Source organism: Pan troglodytes, chromosome 13 (assembly GCF_028858775.2).
Source record: "Pan troglodytes isolate AG18354 chromosome 13, NHGRI_mPanTro3-v2.0_pri, whole genome shotgun sequence".
In the NCBI taxonomy this organism is placed as follows: Eukaryota; Metazoa; Chordata; class Mammalia; order Primates; family Hominidae; genus Pan; species Pan troglodytes.
In genome coordinates, this window is record NC_072411.2 from 59,815,499 (window position 1) to 59,830,311 (window position 14,813).

General features: G+C 39.6%; 1 protein-coding gene across 3 annotated transcripts in view; it reads right to left on the reverse strand.

Moving 5' to 3' along the window:
• Nucleotides 1-14,813, reverse strand: part of ACVR1 (activin A receptor type 1) — a 139,363-nt gene that overhangs the window by 68,074 nt on the left and 56,476 nt on the right. For 2 of the 3 annotated variants that reach the window (XM_016949840.4, XM_009443520.5), the window contains exon 2: nt 13,851-14,025. The gene's annotated coding sequence lies outside the window, so the exon portion shown is untranslated. Of the gene's footprint in view, nt 1-13,734; nt 14,026-14,813 lie in introns of all 3 variants that reach the window. The other variant, XM_009443522.5, reaches the window with a different exon arrangement.

Below are 14,813 nucleotides of genomic sequence, written 5' to 3' on the forward strand. Positions count from 1 at the left end.
GACTGCAAAATATTATCTGAAGGGTTCAGAGTATGAATCCGTGCCTCTCGTGTACGCACATCTCCCTTCTGTTCTTGGATAAGACCGTCTATCCCTGGTAACTGATTTTAGTATGTCAGACACAAGAAAAATCGCTATTCAGAAAATGGTTAGAGACCTCCTGCCTTAACTAAGGTACCCTCTTTAAATCAATACTGTTTCTTACAATGTCTCAGGCCTACTTTCTTAGAAGACAGAACATTCCCATGATATTCTACTAAAAACAGACACATCACCAGAGTAGTACAAAATGACTTTCCAAATCCCATGTTACTTTTCAAATTCCACTTAAAGATCAGACTGTATGTAGTTAAGAAGCTAGCGCTTAGCTCAATTTCTAATGTATGTGGGCTTGAAACCAAGTTTGGCACTTTTTTTGCTCATCACAATTTTACAGCTAGATAAAGCCACAGATACCCTACAATGTACTACCCAAAATTTTACTGTGGTATTGGTCACAGAATAACTGAGAATATAATACACTTCTATACGCAACTTTCAGAACCCATATCAGGCAATCTAAGTGCTAATCTATAATACAGCATGTTTCTGAAAACTAGACTTATGGGTAGCATACAGTTAACTATAATATTGAGGATGAGGGGAAAGTTGTAAGATGAACTCTAAAATTCTTTCCCATTGGAAAATTTCACAAAATGTTCATTTATCTTGCCTGATGGCCTAAACTCATTCTTCAATACATACTTTAGTGAGTACCTTCATTCAATAAGGACATTCCTGATACTCTTCTCAATTCAATTTCTAACAATCTGTGAATTAGAAAGAATCTTGGAAGACAGGTCATACAATCACCCACCCCTATTTTGAATGACTTTTACATCGTCCACGTGAAGACACTTTCTAACCTATGCTTGCTCACCATTGGTAAGGGCTCTCACTACGATTCCATCACAGTTTTTATCCTTATATATCTTTAGGCATTCTGTACTATGCCTTCCATAAGGAAAAAATAATAATTCTCTTTAATATAAAAGGCAGAGGCAATGTGGAAAAATAATTTATGGAATCCTGCTTTTTCTTAGTCTTCTGGGAAGGTAGAAGAAACTTGCCTAAGGACACAGGTCAAACCGCAAACCACCAGATCAGAACATTCAGGTCTTACCCCACCACCACTCTACACAACTTTCACTTAACTAGCTAGCCACAGTTTAGCAATCTTGTTCTGTCATCCTTAACAGTTTTTTGTTTGTTTGTTTGGGTTTTTTTTTTCTTTTTTCTTTTTTTTTTTTTTTTTGAGACGAGGTCTTGCTCTGTGGCCCAGGCTGGAGTGCAGTGGGATAACCTCAGCTTACTGCAGCCTCAACCTCCTCGGCTCAAATGATCCTGCTGCCTCAGCCCCTCAAGTAGTGGGGACTACAGGCACATGCCACCATGTCTGACTAATTATTTTTGTATTTTTTGGTAGAGGTGGGGTTTCACCATGTTTCTCAGTCTGGTCTCGAACTCCTGGGCTTAATCAATCCCCCTGCCTCGGCCTCCCAAAGTGCTGGGATTACAGGTGGGAGCTACCATGCTCCGCCATCCTTAACATTTTATTCAAGCCTCAATTCTTCTGAACTTCAACTGAAAATCTTTATTTTCCTCTTAAAGAACAACCTTTACTCATGGTTATTTAATACACCATTCAATCATGCCTTCTTTCCATTTCCCTAACCTTAAACAATTTCATATTACTCTGTGACCCCCAATCATCTCCTCCCTCCCACTGCCCCCAGAAAAGATGTTGATATCATAGAAAAAAACAAGCCTCTTTGATAGTGCATCAGTGGTTTCTAGCCCCCATCCTCCATCCCTACTCTTCAGTTCTCTTGTAAACTCACCCCTCAAAATAAAAACGGAAATTAGTGTAAGGCATATTTGGGGGCAAAGTTAGGCCCAGCAAGGGAAATTGTAGACATGAAACTTTGAAGGAAAATAGACTTACATCAACCACCACGAAGAGGAGCCAAAATCAGCCACTGTAACTGATTAGATAATACAAGAACAGTCATATCTCTTCTATGCTCAAAAGGCAATGAGCTAACCCAAAGGCAGCTTGTGCCAAACTACCTGGGCCTTTGGGAGGAGTGAAATGAGACATGGGCTGTCAGTAATAGCTGCAAAGGAAGGTTAAACCGAAGCTATCATACCATATAAGTCAAGTCAGGGTCTTTTCTACGGTTCAAAAATGACCTGTTAAATATTTTTAACACCACACTCTGTCGGAACTGGCAATGTGCAAATTGCCAAGGCTTGGTTTTATATAGACTTCACTGCTGCTGGAGGGTTTCTGGCGGGGTGTTACTTTCAGAATATTAGCATGTAATTTGATCTTTCATGATAGATGAATACAAATAGCTTCTTGGACAAGTCCTATAGAACTGAAAACCAGGCCCTGGATCCGTTTATCCTGTAGTTAGAGGAAATAATTATGGATTATTTCAGGAAAGAATGGGTTTTGACTGAGTTACACTATAAACATTCCAGCTGTAACAGATGGACCCTAGATATGGTTTGGGAAGGAAGGGAAGCAAACAATATGATCTGTAAAATGAAAAAAGATGAAAAAAAGATAAGGCTTAATGTGAAAGAAAGTGAAAGGTCTAGCTTAGGCTACTATGTAAGAATCAAAGGCTCCCCAGTAAATTTATTTTAACTGTACACAGAATGAAATTGACTTTGTTACACCCCTTCCAGATATACACAGAATACCTACGCTAAATTTCTGAGAATCCAGTGTTTTGATCACTTGCTGCGTGCCTTACTCGTACCTCAAAACTAGGTGTTATTTCACCAGGCTTGACTATATGGAGACTGTCCCTCATTTTCCACTTCATTCCTTTGTTTCAAATAGCCATGGTCCACCTGCTTTGTTTCAACTGCTAGGACTCCATCATCTCCCTGCTATTTTGCTACATTCTCCAACGCAGCTCACAGCTCACTCCCTATCCCTTGTTTGGAAACTGTGACTGGAACCATTTTTTATTTTTACCTATTGGTAGGAAAAGCCCCATTATTCCTTCCCATAAAGCTCTTCTAGATATGTAATTCTGAAGTTCATTTCAAATCCCGCTTCTTCCCAAAGTCCTCAGGTAGACACTGTCTCAGTCCTCTGTCTCATTTCTAGCTGTGCCTGACCTGACGTTTCCCCTCTAACCTAACAGTGCAGACCTTTCTTTCCCTCCCATGACTTACAAACGGTGTTAGAAGCACTGCTCATCTGACACAGCTGTCCCAATTCTCAGGCTAATGTGATTAATCTATAATAATTTGGGGGGGATGGGTATAAGATGAAAGGAATGTCAAGGCCAGAGAGGTACATTTCTCTCTTTCTCTCTCTCTCTCTCTTCCTCTCTCTCTCTGTCTTTACTGAGAGACACTGGAGCACTTTTCTGTGGTAGTGAGAAACACCACCCTTTATACACTGGCCTAACCAAAGCCTTCCGTCTCACTCCCACACTCCAAGCCCATTCCTGTCTCAGACCTTCTCACCCACCCCCATAAACTATATTATCCCACCATATCTTCTTCTTAGCACTTAACAACTAGGTGAGATTTGTCACTTACTTACTAGTTTAAAATAAAATAAATAAATTTTTTATTGTGTTTCTCCCTCTTCCACACACCAAAATGTAAGCAACATGAGAGTAAGAACTCTGCCTGGCTCATGGCTACATACTCATGCTTGGCACCTACCAGGTGCACAATATAAATTAAAACATATTCATTTTAACATCTTAGCCTTGGCTACACTTTGGTGTGGAGAGAGGAAGGTGAAGTTTAAGTTTTATATAGCCTAGCAAGGAAATGGGGGGCAGGGGTGGGTTTGTATGTCCCCGGTTTAATATAGTAGCAAGCAGATATTTGAGATAAATTAAAAGATATCATTTGTAACTTGGATTCCAGTTTTCAAGGGTGTCATCCAAGAGAGGCAGCCAAACAAAAAGACGGCTGGCAGACCTTGGGTGTACCAGACAACTCCCTGGTGGACAATATCCCAGTTGGAAGGGATTGCTTGGATCTCTAGTTGCAGACACCAGCTGATAGGCCCAGAGCCATCCCTAATGACCTCTGAAACAGCGTCTGTCTCTTGAATATACATCTCCTACAAGTCAGAAACTGACATATTATCTCCCCTGAAGGCTTCTAACATTTATTGACGCTATTTGGAAAGCCATGCTTCCATGCCTATTAATAACCTTCAGAGAGAACCTCAAGGAAGTGTCAGGAGAAAAATAGATCCAGCTGATGGAAGCCAAAGACTTGACCAGAGGTTACAGTCAGTAATACATTTAAAAAAAAACAAAAAACAAAAAACAGAAAGTAGTAACATTTCTGAATTAGATGTTATCTTTTCAGGAGGCTTCAAACAAAATACTTAGCCAATGAATTACAGCAATGTGAGGCAAGAACCCTGGTCTTTACAAAAAGGAACCCTTGAAAGACCCCTTATCTATTTAAATAGACCAGCAGCAGCAACTAACTTTATCTGCACATCAATTTATTCCAAGGAATTTTGCCTACACGGCTGTTATCATTAAACCTTTTATAGTTATTTTTACAGTTATTTAAACTTTGTAAAGTTTCTCCAAGTGACACATTAAATAGCAACCAGATCAACCTACTCTAAATAATGGAATCACTAATTAACATTAATCTTGGAAAAGAATTCTCTTAGTGGTCTGTCTCCTCTCCCCTCCCCCGAATAGAATGTGATTAATGGAATTCTCTCACAATTTAGCTTGAAATATGCTTTTGCCAGTCAAGCAGCTAAAGCAGAATCAGATAATTGTGGTATGACTCAACAAACACACAGCTGTTCATTTAAATATATCCATCAAAAGTATAAATATGATCATGAGAAAGAAAACGAGCCATGTACCAGGGTCAGTGCACAAGTTGAATGGGTTAGCATCCAAGTAACCACAACAGAAAACAAGGAGGAGACAGGGAGAGGAGGCAGGGAGAGGTTCTGGATGGATACCGGGTGGAGAGAGACTGGAGAACGGATATAACCAAAAAACCACCCACTCGACCAGAAACACTCACTGACCTAAATAAGAAAACAATGTTAAAAGTAAAAATAAATGCACTCTATGAAGTAGGGAGAAAGAATGAAATCTTAAAAACAGGTGATGTGCCCAAGAACACAAAGGTAGAAAGCCAATAGAGTAGAAAATTATGAATTTGATCTGTTATTAAAAATAAAATGCAGTCAGGCACAGTGGTTCATGCTTGTAATCCCAGCACTTTGGGAGGCTGAGGCAGGAGGATCACTTGAGCCCAGGAGCTCAAGACCAGCATGGGCAACACAGTGAGACCCCATCTCTACAAAAAATAAAGAAAATTGGCCAAGCGTGTTGGTGTGGGCCTGTAGTTCCAGCTGCTCTGGAGGCTGGGACGACAAGATTACTGGAGCCCAGGAGTTCGAGGTTACAGTGAGCTATGATCATGCCACTGTACTCCAGACTAGGTGACAGAGTGAGACCCTATCTCTAAAAAATATGTAAAATTAAAACTAAAAATAAAACAAAACAAAGACTCCAAGGCAGTGGAAAAGAGGAGAATAGTATTCTCACCTCAGTCCTTGTCCACAACCTTCAAACACTGTGATTATGAAATCATTGTGGAAACGTGGGAATCCTTCCAATAGTCCAAAAGTATAATGACTGAAAAACACCACTCTGTACCAGGCAATCCCTTAAGGAGGTTCTACATATACAAGACTGCCATTTAACATGAGGCAAGGAAATGGAGAAAGAGAAAACTGCAAGAACATGATGGGGGACAGGTGGCAGGGAGGGGTCCCTGTATCCAGTGTGCCAGGCCCCATTCCTTCCTTCTTTCTCAAGGATGGGCCAGAAAGGCCCAATAAGAACTTGAGAAGGAAAGGCACTGAGAAGGCTTTGAGGCCTCTCCTCCCTTAATATGTAATTCAAAATGCTAACAAGTGAAAGAAACATCTAATCCATGATGAACATTTCCAAGCTTTCCCTGAACCATCAAAAATCTCTCTTTCCAAAAAATAATCTCTCTGGCAGTGGGGGGCCTAAGCACATGTGTAGCCAAACTACTCAGTTATCCTGCACTGAAAACCACCCACATCCTTCCCATTTATAGGCAATCTCTCTTACATCATCATAAGCAACAATTTCAACTACCACCACCTCCTCAGCCCCAAGGTCTCCAATATCCACCCTCTTCATCCTTTCACCGAACACTTTCTAGAACAGCAACTACACAGGCTTCCTCCATGTCCCCCATCCAGTCTTCAGTCCACAGTGTTCTGCCTTAGTCAATCCAGTGAAATACCCCTTGTTAAGGTTCTACGTCGTTTCAGTCTTACCTTATCCTTCAGGTTCACAAGGGAACTTCCTCAAAATATGGATTCCCTAGCCTCACCCCCTAGAGATTTTGATCTGTGACGAGGCCTAGGAATCCCCCACCCTCCAGCAAATCGGGTGATGCTGAGAATGACAAGGAGGTCTCACTCACTGATTATGTAGGATGTGGTGTTGTGACCACCTTCTTCCCTTGGCCTCCTCCCTAGCTGGGATTTGTGGGCTGCACTCTCAGGTATCTTTACTTTTAATGCTTTGATCCTTCTCAGTTTCCTTGCATAGAAGCTTCCTCTTCTGTCACTCATGCCTTAAATCTTGGTTTAGGCCCCACAGCTCAGCCTTTTCTTTCACTCAAGATGTTACTCGTTTTCTTAGACTCGGGAACCACTGTAGGCCACCAGGCTGGACCACCAGGTTGAGAATGAAATCACCCATTCTTTAGTCATTTCCCCACTCCCTGTCTATTCTTTCCTTATTACCCTCCTCCCCATATGTTCTTTTCTTTTCACTGTTTATAAAATTAATATTTAAATTTTTTATTACAGATAGTTCAAGTTACATAGAAACAGAAAGCGTAATATGCCTTCTTTTAAAATCTTCTAGTTTCAAAAATAAGCAACATTCTACCCCCAGTTTCAAAAATAAGCAGCCTTATTTCCTCCATTCCCATTTTCTTCCTGAGGTATTTTAATGAGAATCACAGATGTCATATCATTTCACCCACAAATTCTCTGACAGATAAGGACTTTTTCTAAACATAATTAAAACCCAACATCTCACCCAACAAAGTTAAAATTATTCCTCCTTCAAATATCATCTAAGAGCTAATCAGTGTTAAATCTGCCCAATTTTCAACAACTAAAACACCCTCCAACAACAACAACAACAACAACAAGAAGGAGAATGGAAATAGAATACAAAAAAGAAATTGTTTTCAGTTTTCATAACTAGCAGTATAGTGTTAGCATTGTGGCACTTCTGAGAATACTGTGTGTATAATGTGGAAGAAAGCAAATGAGTATGTACCTATGAAGTATTCTATCACCCCCTGTTGTGTTTGAGAACTAGAATTTTGTGTCAAATAAAGGAGATAAAGATGTTATATAGAAAAGGTTAAGTTAAAACCTTATAAACTGAATTTGAATCACAAAGTATCAGAATGAACTCATGAAGTATTTTATAAATATTTAATTCCTGGTTCTGTCCACTAAACGGGCCTAGAAATAAGCACCCACTCAGTAGCAGTGAGCATCCCTGGTGCCCAGATTGTGGTGTTAATATAACATATGCCACTAAAAGAAAAGCAAATTGAATTGAACCATGTGGATGCAATCACCAAAATCTAGCAAGAAAGAAGCTGGAGGTCAAATGGCCAGGTTCTTCAACAGAGAATCTGTAAGGGAAAGAAAGGGCTGGAGGGGGAAACCCCAGGTTTAAGAGACTTACAAAACATAAAGAGATAATACGAGACCAATCTGTAGGTCTGAACACCTGGTTGATGGACCCATTAAAAAAAGGCAAGGAGGCAATTACTATAGTGTATATACTACATAACACACTATTTCTTGGCCTGCATGGTGATCACAAAAAAAATTCACCTTGTAATTAACTAAACTATGTATGCTTCTTTTCGTGTTTTATTTTACATTAAAAAAGGTAAAAAGGAAAGGACAAAAGCTGAATACATGTTGTTACAAATATATACACACATACACATACACTAAGCAAGTAACAAGCACTGTGCATCATATATATGCAAACAATTAGCCCAGGTTTGTACATTACAAATAAGTTTGTGCAATAAACTTCTGAAATATCAACTCTTCCTTATCTTCAAACTGAAGAAATTGTTTTTACAAGTTCCAAGTTTATTTTTAATAGAATAGCAAAATAAGTATGTTTCCTGGTCATAATCAGAAATCATGTATTAAAATAAAATTAACACATCATATAAAGTGGTCCTTCCTCCCACGTACTTCAATAAGTGTCATGGGTCAAAGGATATAGAAAGTCTAGGGTTCAGATCAGTGTTTTTCAAAGGAATTGTGCAACACTATTGTCAAATAAGAAAAATGAACATCATAAAGAGTGAACCTTCACTAATGAAGTCTATACATTTAACAAAATCCCAAAAATAATAGGTTTTCTTCATGGGGGGAGAGGGTGGTAACTGGGTATGATTCTTTTAAAGTTCCTATTTTTAAAACACAAACACACACACACAAGTAATAAAATTCTGTGAAAGGGACTTAAAATGGGGAGACTTACCCATGAAAAAGAAAAAAAAAAACTAAGCCTCAAAAGTTAAAACAATGCGATTCTGCTGCATGAATAGGCAGACAGATTAATGAAACTAAACGGTTATCCCAGAAATAGACCAAAATCTATATGGGAATTTATACTATAAAAGAAACCAAAGGAGAAAAGTTGGGACTGTTCAGTAAAATTGGAATGACTAGCCAATATGGCAGAGACTGCTAATTTTCCACTAAAATCCCTTCTTTCCTTCTTCTTGGGTACAAGGCGGCCAACACAGACTTCACTTTTCAGTCTGCACTGCGGCTAGATGTACCCACATAACGAAGTTCTCATCACTATAGTTTTCATCTGTAGTGATGTCTGCCGTTTCTGATCACTAGCCCTGGACTTTCTTCTTTGCCCTTCCCATGGAGAGGACCCAGATACAGCAGCAACTCAGATATGACCATGCAGATAATCACAGCAACAATTACTAGAACCACAGGACAGAAGGAACTCAAGCCTCTGAATGATCAGTGGATGTGGGAGGTTCTGCTGACCTGTTTTGCTTACACAGGGACTGTTAAGTGAAGAAAAAATAAACTTTTGTGTTCTTTGAACCATAGCATATTTCAGTCCCTTGGTTACAGCAATTCAACCTAACCCTAATTAATACAGCATCTAGAGAAAAATTCATTTGAATTCATAGCTAATATTTCAGATGGATCAAAGACTTAAATCTAAGAAAACCCCACATGACATTAGAATGAATCAGGAGATAGTAGGTTTTTAAATCTAAAAATGAAAGGTCTTTTAACTACGATACTAGGATGTTGATCATTTCCTCCAATGTAAGTAAGAATGTAACTTCCACTGTGGAGCAAGAATTGGGGTCTGTTTTTTACATCACTGTATAGCCTGGTGCCTAGAACAAGTTCTCATACACAAGAGGCATTCAATAAATAATTGTTGCTTGAATAAATTGGCGATTTTAACTATATAAAATTTGTAATAACCTGCACAACAAAGTAATAATTATTTCTATACAAATGGCCAACGGAGAAAAATATAAATAGCACATATCACAAGGATAAAAAGGGGGGACCGATAATTTTGATGTCATATTTTGATAATAAAAATCATAACCAAACAGCAAAATAGACAACGAACACAAGCATAGAAAGATAACTAGAAATAAAAGTGGCTTTTAAACTTATCAAAAGATGCTCAATCTCAATCAAACTAAGAAAAATGCAAATTAAAGCACGTTAAACTGCCTTTTTACCTATTGCTTTGGCAAATAAATAAAATAATCACTTGGGAGTCATACTTGACAGGCAAGGGCATGAGAAAACTGTTCTCACCCATCGTTGTTAAATCTAAAATCTGTCAAGGTCTATAAACAGAGGAACTTGGCAATAAATTTCTACCAAAATTATAATGTGTGTAACCTTTGACCCAGCAATTCTACTAGAAATGGATCCCATAGATACACTCACACGTTTGAAATGATGTATATTCAAAGTTATTCCCTATAGCTTTGTTCACGATAATAAAAACTGGAAATGATCTATATACCCATCAATATTGTTAAGTAAATGACAGCACATCTCTACAATGGAATACCAGGTATCTACTAAAAATGAATGCGCCGGACACAGTGGGTCACACCTGTAATCCCAGCACTTTGGGAGGCCGAGGTGGGTGGACCACCTGAGGTCAGGAGATCGTGACCATCCTGGCTAACACGGTGAAACCCTGTCTCTACTGAAAATACAAAAAATTAGCCGGGCGTGGTGGCGGGCACCTGTAGGTAGTCCCAGCTAATTGGGAGGCTGAGGCAGGAGAATGGCATGAACCCGGGAGGCAGAGCTTGCAGTGAGCCAAGATGGCGCCACTGCACTCCAGCCTGGGCAACAGAGCAAGACTCCGTCCCAAAAAAATAAATAAATAAAAAGAATGCAGCGCTACTATGGAAGAACTTCCAAGAAATATTATTTCAATAAGAAAACGTATAAAACCGTGGATACTGTTACCATGTGTGTAAAAGAAAAATTGTAATATCTATAGGTTATATGCATGTATATTATATATACTCTGAAATCACTGAAAGAATACACAAGAAAATGGTAATACAGTGGCTGTTTCTAGAAGGGCCACTGGGTACTTGGGAGACAGAGAAGGGAGACTTAGTTTTCACTCTACACTCTTTTGTGCCTTTTTAATCTTGTATACATTAATTATATTACCTTTCTAAAAATAAATACTTCATAAAATAAGAAAAATACAAATATTCATTGCCAACACCAGATACCGGAAAACTTCTCTGGTGACTCTCACTGTTAACCACATTAGGAAACTACTGAGCTGAACAATTTTAACCCTGTTTCATAATTAAGAATCACAGGGGTAGCAATTAACTACAGCCATCATCTCCTTCTCCCTCAAATAAATATATACACAAAATAAAGTCTGTCTCCTAATTCCATTTCTGTTATTCATTACTTCCTCTTAAAACTAATTTAACCTCACACCACCTTAAATGGGCATAAAAGTGTCTCAAAATGCTCAAAGGATGGTAGCCAGAACTAACAACTATGCTAATATATTTACAGCCTCCAAAAAATAAAAATTTCACAAAACTGACACCTTGGCAGCAGCCCCAAGCCGTGCATCGTCTGCCTTGGAAAATAAAAACATACATCCTTAGTGACCAAAAGTCCAATGTCAACAGTCATGGCCTTGGTTTTGTCCCTAATGTGAAAGGTCTCCCGCCTACCCCCTTTAAATTATGAACTAACCTCTCACTTGAGGACTGGTGATTATTACAGTACAGCCATTTAAGGGACACTAGGCAGGCATTACTCACCCTGAGATTAAATTCTGCTTAAAAGGAAAAATATCCACAATATACCAAGTCAAGCCAAAAAGCAAGTTGTAAAATAGAATGTATGGTCATGTTCCACCAATTTTAAACATAATTAATATGCATATTTGTTTGTATATAAAAATATCTGTATAAGAAAAGGTTTGTAAATGGGAAAGTTTGTGTTCCAAGATTTTAGCCAAAGGTGAAAGAGAGAAGGGAAGAACTTTTATCTTTATATATGGCTATGCTTTATACTGTTTCGTATTATCTGAAATGAAATAATCAAAATTAACTTTTACATAAAATATAAAGCTATGGGGGGCTAAGGCAGAAGGATTACTTGAGGCCAGCAGTTCAACACCAGCCTGGGCAACATAGTGAGACTCTGTCTCCAAAAAAAAAACAAACGACAAAAAAAAAATAGCCAGGCGTGGTTGTGTACATCTATAGTCCTAGTTACTTGGGAGGCTGAGGCAGGAGGATCCCTTGAGACCAGGAGTTTGAGGCTGCAGCGTGCCATGATTGCATCACTGCTCTCCAGCCTAGGCAACAGAGTGAGACCCTGCCTCAAAATAGTAATAATAATAATAATAATAATAATAATAATAATAAGGCTGTTTTATAATAATACATTGGACTTTCCTTTAAAAAGAATGCACCTAACAGCCACTTCAGAGACTTTCCTCAAAAGTGTTAAATCTAAGGAGGCTGCACAGACCAACCCTGGCAGAATTTAATCCCCAATTCCTTGCTTCTGTCTCCACATACATGGTTCAAACCATATCTGAGCAACTCAAATGTTAAATTCAGAAAGACACACACATCAACATTTTGCACTTCAGGCTTCCCCTCACAAAACATCTTACTGACTCTATTCCAAGTAGGTATTCATATTACCCCCATAACTTATCATACTCTTAACAGCATTTCATCCTGGATAGCGAGACTTTTTTTTTTTTTGATACAAGGTCTTGTTCTGTTGCCCAGTCTGGGCTGCAGTGGTGCAGTCACGGCTCACTGAAGCCTCAACTTCCCAGATTCAAGTAATCCATGTGCCTCAGCCTCTCAAGTAGCTGGGAATACACGAACCTGCCAACACACCTGGCTAATTTTTTTTTCTTTTTTGTAGAGACAGAGTCTCACTATGTTTTCCAGGCTGGTCTCAAACTCCTGGGCATAACCAATCTTCCTACTTTGGCCTCCCAAAGCACTGGGATTAGAGGCATGAGCCACCTTGCCTGGCTCAAGGCTTCTTTATGCTTTCAAAGCACTCCACGGGAAATGTATTATTAAAATGTAGTTCTGGAAAAGGTAAATGTATGGACACAGCAAAAAGCCCAGTGATTGCCAAGGGCTAGTGGGGATGGGAAATGAATAGGTAGAACACGGAGATCTTTAGGGCACTGAAACTACTCTCTATAATATTATAATGGTAGATGCATGTCATCACTCATTTGTCCAAACCCACAGAATGTACAACACCAAGATTGAGCCTAATGTAAACTATTGCCTTTGGGTGATAATGATATGTCGAAGTAGGTTCATTGATTGTAGTAAATGTACTACTCTGGTGTGGGATATTGACAGTAGGGGAGGTGTTGGGGAGATAGATGAGAACTCTTTCTATTTTCTGCTCAATTTTGCTGTGAACCTAAAACTGCTCTAAAAGAAATAAGGTCTATTTTAAAAGAAAAAATTAGGGCCGGGCACAGTGGCTAACACCTGTAATCCCATCATGTTGGGAGGCCAAGGCAGGTGGATCACGAGGTCAGGAGTTCGAGACCAGCCTGGCCAATATGGTGAAACCCCGTCTCTACTAATAATACAAAAAAAATTAGACGGCTGTGGCGGCACACACCTGTAGTCCCAGCTACTTGAGAGGCTGAGGCAGGAGAATTGCGTGACCGTGGGAGGCGGAGGTTGCAGTGAACCGAGATCACACCACTGCACTCCAGCCTAGGTGACAGAACGAGACTCCGTCTCAAAAAAAAAAAAAAAAGAAAAGAAAAACTTAATGTAGTGGCCCTGTAAGGTGAAAAGGATGGCAGGGGCATTTTATAGGCAGGGAAACACTGGTAGTATTTATTTGAAAAACTTGGCCAAATTTAAAGAATAGCTGTGCAGATCCACCCAACAAAGCCTACTATGAAGGCAACGCCAGAACTAAGAACCATTAGGCTGGTCCTAACTTTCTTTTATTGGATTCATATAAAAAAACAAAAGAATCATTTGTGGCAAAGAATTTACCCTGTAGATTTGATCTCTGCCAAAGAGTATTAAAAGAAGTGATTTGTTGAAGTGGCTGCACTGCTGGTTCTGGCAATGCCGTTCTGAGAGCTCCTGGATAAAGCTTACTCAGCTACCTTAACGCAGGCTCCTGGTCACATCTGCCCACAGTCCTTCAAGCCGCGTGCCCTCGTTCAGAGCTTCTCTCACTCTGGTCACTGGGGTACTCAGGGAGTAGAAGAGGCGTTCCTGGGATTATGAGTTCTCCAGCAGCTCTCACTCTGGCAGTGTGACGCTTACCAATGCTCCAGGCTGCAGAGGGAAAGAAGAAAGAAAACCAGCTAAGCAGAAGAAAATCCTGCAGTTGTGAATGTGGTGGCTAAAGGAAGTGCACATTTGGCACGCCTTTCAATTAGGACCACAAAACAAAGCTGATCTACAAGTGCAGCAAGTACAGAAAAGTTTGAAAACACTGATAGGAAGAGTGTGGAGGTTATGGATCTATACTGGTCTTTAAATATTTTTCTAAACACAAAAACCAGTAAGATCTGCAGTCAGCACATTTCAAAATCAAGTTCTTTTAAAGCCTATACACTATGTACTCTAGCCCTTTCCTCTCTTTCCCTTGCCACACACAAAATCAAACAAAAATTTTGACCCTGCATGTACTATTGTGTGCATTTGAGGGAGGCGGATCACGAGGTCAGGAGTTCAAGACCAGTCTGGCCAATATAGTGAAACCCCGTCTGTACTAAAAATACAAAATTAGCTGGGTGTGGTGGCGTATTCCTGTAATCCCGGCTAGTCGTGAGGCTGAGGCAGGAGAATCGCTTGAACCTGAGAGGCGGAGGTTACGGTGAGCCGAGATCACGCCATTGCACTCCAGCCTGGACAACAAGAGCGAAACTCCGTCTCAAAAAAAAAAAAAAAAGTTTGAGCAGTACAAACTACAGAATGAAAAGTCTTTCTCCCGTTCCAAGATCCCTGGCCCCTCCTAGAGGCATCCAGTATACCAGAGTAACCAATTTCTTGTATATCTACTCAAATATATCTGATTTTGGTCTGTTTTCAAGCAACAATCTCTGGCATAGACAGATCTG